The sequence below is a fragment of the Triturus cristatus genome, chromosome 4_1 (genome assembly GCF_964204655.1).
Source record: "Triturus cristatus chromosome 4_1, aTriCri1.1, whole genome shotgun sequence".
In the NCBI taxonomy this organism is placed as follows: domain Eukaryota; kingdom Metazoa; phylum Chordata; class Amphibia; order Caudata; family Salamandridae; genus Triturus; species Triturus cristatus.
Genome location: NC_140585.1, coordinates 42,078,725 through 42,087,899, shown reverse-complemented (window position 1 = coordinate 42,087,899; position 9,175 = coordinate 42,078,725).

Below are 9,175 nucleotides of genomic sequence, written 5' to 3'. Positions count from 1 at the left end.
GTCCCCAACCTAGAAACACATCTGTGGTGAGTCCTCTCAAGCAGAAGTTAGCAGAAGAGTGTCCTAGCCTCAACCTAACCCCATAGGAGAGTGACAGTGAATAAAGCGGAGGGATTTAAGACCTGATGCCCCAGGGATATATATAAAAAATTGGCAAAGCAATCTTCAGACTAGAGGACACCTCAACGCCCCAAGGAGCAGCTGAAGACAATAAACATTGAGCAATGCAATAACATTATAATATAGCATATCAACGATAGGCTGCTTTCAGGAAATCTTATCCTGGCAAGGGAGGTGCACCAATGCTGCAGCAGACAGATAAAACATAGGTATCTATAATGCATACCATGAGCCTGTCTGCAACGTGCAACGCACCGCTGTACAGAAAATAATTACACTGTAGATGGAGCACCTCGAAGATGGGACGCTGTTGGTAGAGCAATATATTCAGAGTCAGCTCTGGTCTAGACTTTGAGTTGGGTCCAGTTCAGACATTGAGTTGGGTTCGGTTCAGACATTGAGTTGAGTCCGGTTCAGACATTGAGTTGGGTCCGGTTCAGACAATGAGTTGGTTCCGGTTCAGACATTGAGTTGGGTCCGGTTCAGACATTGAGTTGGCTCCGGTTTAATCATTGAGTCGGGTCCAGTTCAGACATTGTGTCGGGTCCGGTTCAAACATTGAGTCGGGTCCGGTTCAAACATTGAGTCGGGTCCGGTTCAGACATTGAGTCGGGTCCTGTTCAAAAACTGAGTTGGGTCCGGTTCAGACATTGAGTCGGGTCCGGTTCAGACATTAAGTCGGGTCCTGTTCAGACATTGAGTTGGGTCAGGTTCAGACACAGTAATTCAGACATTGAGTCGGGTCCGGTTCAGACACAGTAATTCAGACATTGAGTTGTGTCCGGTTCAGACATTGAGCTGGGTCCAGTTCAGACATTGAGTTGTGTCCGGTTCAGACATTGAGTGGGGTCCGGTTCACATTGAGTCGGGTCCGGTTCAGACATTGAGTTGGGTCCAGTTCAGACATTGAGTTGGGTCCAGTTCAGACATTGAGTTGGGTGTGCTTCAGACATTGAGTTGGGTCCGGTTCAGACATTGAGTTGGGTCCGGTTCTGACATTGAGTTGGGTCCGGTTCAGACATTGATTTGGGTAAGGGTCAAACATTGAGTTGGGTCCAGTTCAGACATTGAGTTGGGTCCAGTTCAGACATTGAGTCGGGTTCGGTTCAGACATTGAGTTGGGTCCGGTTCAGACATTGAGTCGGCTCTGGTTTAATCATTGAGTCGGGTCCAGTTCAGACATTGAGTTGGGTCAGTTTCAAACATTGAGTCGGGTCTGGTTCAGATACTGAGTTGGGTCCGGTTCAGACATTGAGTTGGCTCCAGTTTAATCATTGAGTTGGGTCCAGTTCAGACATTGAGTCGGAGTTGTGTCCGGTTCAGACATTGAGTTGGGTCCAGTTCAGACATTGAGTTGGTTCCGGTTCAGACATTGAGTTGGGTCCAGTTCAGACATTGAGTTTGGTCCGGTTCAGACATTCAGTTGGGTCCGGTTCAAACATTGAGTTGGGTCCGGTTCAGACATTGAGTTGGGTCCAGTTCAGAAATTGAGTTGGGTCCGGTTCAGACATTGAGTTGGTTCCAGTTCAGACATTGAGTTGGGTCCGGTTCAGACATTGAGTTGGGTCCGGTTCAAACACTGAGTTGGGTTCGGTTCAGACATTGAGTTCGGTCCAGTTCAGACATTGAGTTTGGTCCAGTTCAGACATTGAGTTGGGTCCGGGTCAGACATTGAGTCATTCAAGTTCACACATTGAGTAGGGTCTGGTTCAGACATTGAGTTGGGTCCGGTTCAAACATTGAGTCGGGTCCGGTTCAGACATTGAGTTGGGTCCAGTTCAGACATTGAGTCATTCAAGTTCAGACATTGAGTCGGGTCCGGTTCAGACATTGAGTTGGGTCCGGTTCAAGCATTGAGTCGGGTCCAGTTTAGACATTGAGTTGGGTCCAGTTCAGACATTGAGTTGGGTCCGGTTCAGACATTGAGTCGGGTCCAGTTCAGACATCGAGTCGGGTGCAGTTCACACATTGAGTCGGGTCCGGGTCAGACATTGAGTCGGGTCTGGGTCAGACATTGAGTCAGTTCTGGGTCAGACATTGAGTCGGGTCCGGGTCAGACATTGAGTCGGGTCCAGTTCAGCCATTGTGTCGGGTCCAGTTCAGACATCGAGTCGGGTGCAGTTCAGACATTGAGTCGGGTCCGGGTCAGACATTGAGTCGGGTCCGGGTCAGACATTGAGTCGGGTGCGGGTCAGACATTGAGTCGGGTCCGGTTAAGACATTGAATTGGATACAGTTCAGACATTGAGTTGGGTCCGGTTCAAACATTAAGTTGGGTCCGGCTCAGACATTGAGTCGGGTCGGGTTCAGACATTGAGTTGGATACAGTTCAGACATTGAGTTGGTTCCGGTTCACACATTGAGTTGGGTCCGGTTCAGACATTGAGTTGGGTCCAGTTCAGACATTGAGTTGGGTCCGGTTCAGACATTGAGTTGGGTCCAGTTCAGACATTGAGTTGGGTCCGGTTCAGACATTGAGTTCGGTCCGGTTCAAATATTGAGTTGGGTTCGGTTCAGACATTGAGTTCGGTCCAGTTCAGACATTGAGTTGGGTACAGTTCAGACATTGAGTTGGGTACAGTTCAGACATTGAGTTGGGTCCGGGTCAGACATTGAGTTATTCAAGTTCACACATTGAGTAGGGTCTGGTTCAGACATAGAGTTGGGTCCGGTTCAAACATTGAGTCGGGTCCAGTTCAGACATTGAGTCGGGTCCGGTTCAGACATTGAGTCGGGTCCAGTTTAGACATTGAGTCGGGTCCGGTTCAGACATTGAGTTGGGTCCGGTTCAAACATTGAGTCGGGTCCAGTTTAGACATTGAGTCGGGTCCAGTTCAGACATTGAGTTGGGTCCGGTTCAGACATTGAGTCGGGTCCAGTTCAGACATTGAGTCGGGTGCAGTTCAGACATTGAGTCGGGTCCGGGTCAGACATTGAGTCGGGTCCGGGTCAGACATTGAGTCGGGTCCAGGTCAGACATTGAGTCGGGTTCAGTTCAGACATTGAGTCGGGACCGGGTCAGACATTGAGTCGGGTCCGGGTCAGACATTGAATCGGGTCCGGGTCAGACATTAAGCCGGGTCTGGTTCAGGCATTGAATCTGTCAGGTTCAGATTTTGAGTTGGGTTCGGCTCAGACATTGAGTCGGGTCCAGTTCAAACATTTAGTCGGGTCCGGGTCAGACATTGAGTCGGTCCGGGTCAGACATTGAGTTGGGTCCGGTTCAGACATTGAGTCAGGTCCAGTTCAGACATTGAGTCGGGTCCGGGTCAGACATTGAGTCGGGTCCGGGTCAGACATTGAGTCGGGTCCGGGTCAGACATTAAGTCGGATCTGGTTCAGGCATTTAATCTGTCTGGTTCAAACATTGAGTTGGGTCTGGTTCAGACACAGTAATTAACGCCCGCGTGTGCTGTAAAGGTGGGGGGGTGGTCGTAGACATTTATCCTGGACATTGCTTAACATCAAACTATACAAATGGATTATACATTTGTGTATTACACAGACTTATATTCTCTGTCCTATCTCTCATGTCACACAATCTTTATGCACACGTGTGTACCTAAAGCTTGCATGACACTGTCCTAAGGCTTTCAAGAAGCATGTGCTGGTCTTAGTGAGAAGGGATCCAAGTATTTCTTTTCTTCAGGACCCACAGGGGGTTAAGCTCAGAGGTAACAGAGGGCACTGCCTGATCCCTAAGGGATCTATTGTCCATCTAAAGCAACGATCTAGGATCTTACGGCTCAACGAAGAGGGCGCGAGAAGGATGGCAGTGAGAGAATCTGACCTGTATTGTGGATTGTGCTACACTTTTAGGCTTCACCCTCGACAGTAACCTCAATCTATGTGCCAGTATTAATACGTTAGCCAAAGGAGCTCTTTTTAAGGGGATAAAGTTACCCATCCCATGTGATGACTTCAAGGTGCTGGTACATGTTCTAGTCCTCTCAAGGCTTGTCTGTGGCATCTCCAGGCAGCCATTGGCATCCCGAGTACCCTCCCTGGTCCATAAAGCAGCTCTCGAAGCCTCTGCGTGGCTGATACCTTTAGCAAGAAGATATGACCGCATCGCTGCAGTACGTTTGTCCTCAATTGGTTTAATATAGAGATGGGTATCTAATTCCCACTGGCTTACATTATCCATAAGTCTGTACGTGAGGGCTCTCCCATCTCTGACTGGTAAACTGACCATCCTTGATGGCTCTCAAGCGCTCTGAAGTTCAGACTCTCTCCGCACCACGCCTCCATCCTTTAGCGAAAATCAGCAACTCAAAATCTAGCTTTTTGAAGAAGTGGACACAGGGTCTGGAACTTCATCCGCTCTTTATTACGATAAATCTCTCTTACAGAAACTTCAAGCAAGAGTTCCAAACCCTTCTCTTCTAATGCCAAGGGCGAAAGTCTTCATGTCAGCATCACATATTGACAATGCAGGACAATATTAAGTCCCCAATACAATATCACTTCAAGTGTCTGAGCTTGACTTGCCACTTCTGCATTCTATGATACTGCCCTCTCTGACTTGCTGGAAGTTAATGAACAGATTTTAGTAAAAAAAATAAAAAGTTAGATGTCAAAGTATCCCAGATTTCAAGAGATAGCCCAGGAGGTCCCACATAAAGATTAAGGGCCAGATGTACGACCATTGGCATTGGCGACTCGCAATTTGCGAAAAATTGTGAGTCGCAAATTGCGAGTCGCTGATGCCAATGTACAACAATGTCAGAGACACTGTTGGCGATTCTCAATGGGGTCGCAAATTGCGAGGCTCATGAATATTAATGAGCCGCTCGCAATTTGCAACCCCATTGGGAATGGCTGGCCTTGCCACAGATGGTGGCCTGCTGGGCTCAGCAGACCTCCATGTCTGGGACTTATTTTCAATAAAGCAGTTTTTTGTTTTTTTTAAATGCATCCCGTTTTCCTTAAAGGAATACAGGATGCATTTAAAAAAAAAAAAAGGAAATGTTTCCATTTCATTTTTTATGGCCAGGTATTGGTCCCTGGGACCTCTGCCTGAACCTAAAAATGTTTCCTCCTGCATTCGCAAAGGGGAAGGGGTGCCTTGGGGACCCCTTCCCATTTGTGACTGCATTACCAGCTACTTGAAGTAGGTGGTAAATTACGACTGCAATTGCATTTGCAAAACAGTCATACATAGGGCTCACACTCGCTATTAGGAAGGGACGCCCTTGAAACGCCCCTACCTAATAGCGAGTCGCAAATCCTAATAAGCGAGTCGCAAATAAATTGCGACTCGCTAATTAGGGTTTGTACATGGCCCTTAGGTATTTTTGCATGTGCAAACGGGTCCTAAACCCGTTTGCACATGCAAAAATACGTTGTACATCTGACCCTAAATTGTTTAGAATGAAGCTTTGAAGAACTCCTCTGTGCAGGCTCACACTGTTCGATGCCAAATTACCTATTTTAAACACTTTAGTTCACTTTGACAAATAGGAGGCAAAGGCTGCTCCTCAGATACCCATTTCTTCGGACGATATTGATCAGGAAGGAATGTTTGACCAGATTGCAGGCAGCGGATCGGTCTAGAAGTACAAGCTCGACTTTCCCTACTCAAGGAGCGGAGTGCGTGGTCAAAATACTGTAGAAGAGGGGTCTACAGTATTTTGACAACATGAACCCAGATTGAAGGTTGTCTAGTGGATTTGTGTCAAGATATGATGATAAAGTTGGGAGGCTACACAACTTTCTATCACTTTCCCTAGAAAGGTACTCCAGAAACACAGCAGAAGTTGTTAGGTCATTAGCATCAGTAAAGGGGGTTTCAAAAAGGATGGGACTTGTCTAACTTGCAAACTGTCATGTAACACTTCCTGCAGAGGTATTCAATATATTTGATATGTGAGGACTTTGCCACATAAATGTGATTTTTCCAGCATCTCCTGGTAGGGAGATAGTCTTTATGTCTTCCCAATTGTGACTTTTTTTCCTGTATTAATCTGTCGGATATCAAAGAGAAAAGGGCTTCGGTCTTTTCCTTTTCCTTTTAAGATCAGCACAATTCTTGAATTAGGTCTTTCATGCTCAATCCAGTTAAATCAAAATGCTAAACCAGTAATCCACAAAACTAGACCCATTCCCCATCTTATGTGGGAGCCTTTAAAAACAGAGTTAGCTAGATTAGAAAAGCTTAACATCATACAACCCGTTGATTGTTCTGAATGGGTCGCCCCCATTGTCATTGCTAAGAAAGGTCATAGCCAAGACATCCGAATGTGCATTGATCTACGCGACCTAAATAACAACATACTTGTAGAAAGGCACCCTTTACCCCGCATCCATGAGATGCTGAGCACCATGGGAGAGGCCACTCATTTCAGTGTCCTGGATCTCTCCATGGCGTACCATCAAGTGGAGTTGCATCCGGACTCTAGAAGACTCACTATTTTCACTACACCCATGGGAACCTTCCTGTTCTGTCGCATGCCTTTCGGATTGGCCTCTGCGGCAGGGGTATTTCAGAAAATTATTCAACATGTCTTGGAAAATGTACCCAAGACGTTATGCTTTCAGGATGATGTTCTAATGAACGGTGCCAACATTAATGAACATAACGATATCTTAAGACAAATCCTTTCTAAATTCAGAGATGCAGGAGTCACACTTAAAAAAGAGAAGTGCCAATTGGGTGTGGAGTCCGTAGAATACTTAGGACATTGCGTTTCTAAGGAAGGATTTAAACCTAAACATTGTCTCATCGAAGCAGTAAGAGATGCTCCTGCACCTACCAACAAAGACGAACTCAAGTCATTTTTAGGGTTGGCAGAATATATGGCGAAATATGTTAATCATTTCTCTGACTTAACTGCCAACCTCAGAGAACTCACAAAGAACCACACTCATTTCAAATGGTCAGACAAACATGAGACATCTTTTTCAAAGGTAAAAGAGGGCATACTCTCAGCTCCGTATTTGTGTAACTTTGAACACAACCATAAGACTATTCTCACTACAGACGCCAGCGGAAAGGGTTTAGGGGCTACCCTCTCACAAATTATTGATGGCAAAGATAGAATTGTTGCATTTGCCTCACGATCCCTTACTAAAGCAGAAATGAACTATTCGGTGGTGGAAAGAGAAGCGTTAGCTTGTTTGTGGGGAGTGAAACATTTTAAATTCTTTCTTTGGGGCATTCAATTTTGCTTACGTACAGACCACAAACCTCTGATTTTCATGTTTAACCTTAAAAATAACTCTTGTAACACCCCCCGTATAGTTAAGTGGATACTGGGTTTGGAGGGTTTCTGTTTTACAGTCAAATATGTTCCAGGTATACAAAATTCTGCAGCAGATTTTCTTTCTAGGAGTCCCATTCAAAAGGAAGAATAATTTGAAACTCTTGAGTACCTCACCTTCCAACTCAATCTTAATACCATCACTTCACGAGAATGGTTAGATTGCATGGACACAGATAACACCATGACACAAATCATTTCTTACCCTTTACATGGTTGGGCCAGTTCTTCCGATCAAGTAGGTGCAGACGTAAAGAAGTTCTGGGAGGTATGTTATGAACTCAACATAGATCAAGGCATTTTATTCAGGAACAATAAAATAATCCCACCTGAAGCTCTCAGAAACAAAATAATTGACCTTGTTCATGAGGGCCACTTAGGCAGGAGCTTAACCAAAGCTAGATTACGTGAAAGGTATTGGTTCCCCAACATGGACTCGATGGTGGAAACAAAAGTGAAGAATTGCCTTACATGTGCTAGCAGTGACAAATCTAAGATAACCAGGAAATCCCCCATCTCCCCGATATCTGTACCAGATAAACCATGGGAAAAGATTGCATTAGACATTATGGGTTCCTTCAAATTCAGGGGGTTAGTAAAACAGTTCGCACTGGTTTTAGTTGACTACCATTCACATTGGACTGTAGTCAAAATGGTCAACCAAATAACAACCATGTCTGTCATTCAATTTCTAAAAGATACGTTTGTTTTAGAAGGCATACCATCCTCCATAATCACAGATAATGGGGTCCAATTTACTTCTCATGCCATGACAGTGTTCCTTAGTAAACTTAATATATCCCATTTGAGAACACCCCTCTACTGTCCTAGGGCCAATGGTTTAGTGGAAAGAATGAACCGCATGGTCAAAGGTTGTATACAATTGGCGGTTGTCAACAGAATTCCCACTGAACAAGCATTACAAGAAATGTTGTGGGCTTATCACACCACTCCAAATTTAATTACTGGCATTTCCCCTTTCTCTGCTTTAAGAGGAAGGAAACCTTGTACAAATTTTTTTCCGAACTGGTTGGGAGGGGGATCCCACATCACGAAGGACATACAAGCTTTCAAAGACAAAATAGATACACACCAAACCAAATATAAAATTCACTATAACACTAAACATGGAACCAAAATCCCACAATGGAAGGTGGAAGACTGGGTATGTGTTAAGAATCCAAGAGGAAGTAATCCTGAAACAAAATTTTCTAAACCTATGCGTATAACAGCAGTAAGAAACAACACAGCCATATTGGACAATGACCAAATGTGGAGTATGGACAGGTTAGCTAAGTCACACACAGCCAATCTCTTGATCACACCATAGAGTCACATAGTCAAGACCCTGTTACACAAAGAAACCGCAAGACTCCGGATTGGCACAAAGACTTTGTTATGTACAAATAATTCTCAGTTTATTTTATAAGGGGAGGAAGATGTGTTACAACGTGTTTTTCTTATTTTATATTAGGGGGAAGATGTGTTACAACGTGTTTTTCTTTCTCATTCTAAAATATGATCTTCTACTTTGTAAATTATATGTATGGTATGTTCCTCCATACTCACCCTTGTTTTCCACTTGGTTCGCTCCTGATTCTCTGGAGGCGACCTTAGAATGTTGAGTGAGGAGTTGCTAGTACTGGTGGAGAGAGGAGTTGGAAATAAAGAACAGTTCTTACCTTATGAAGATTTCGTCTTTTTATCACTTATTATTGTGATTAGCTCTGGGGACATTAATGTACTGTTGAGATTCATCAGGGGGCAGGGGAGCCTGACACCATCTTGGAAGT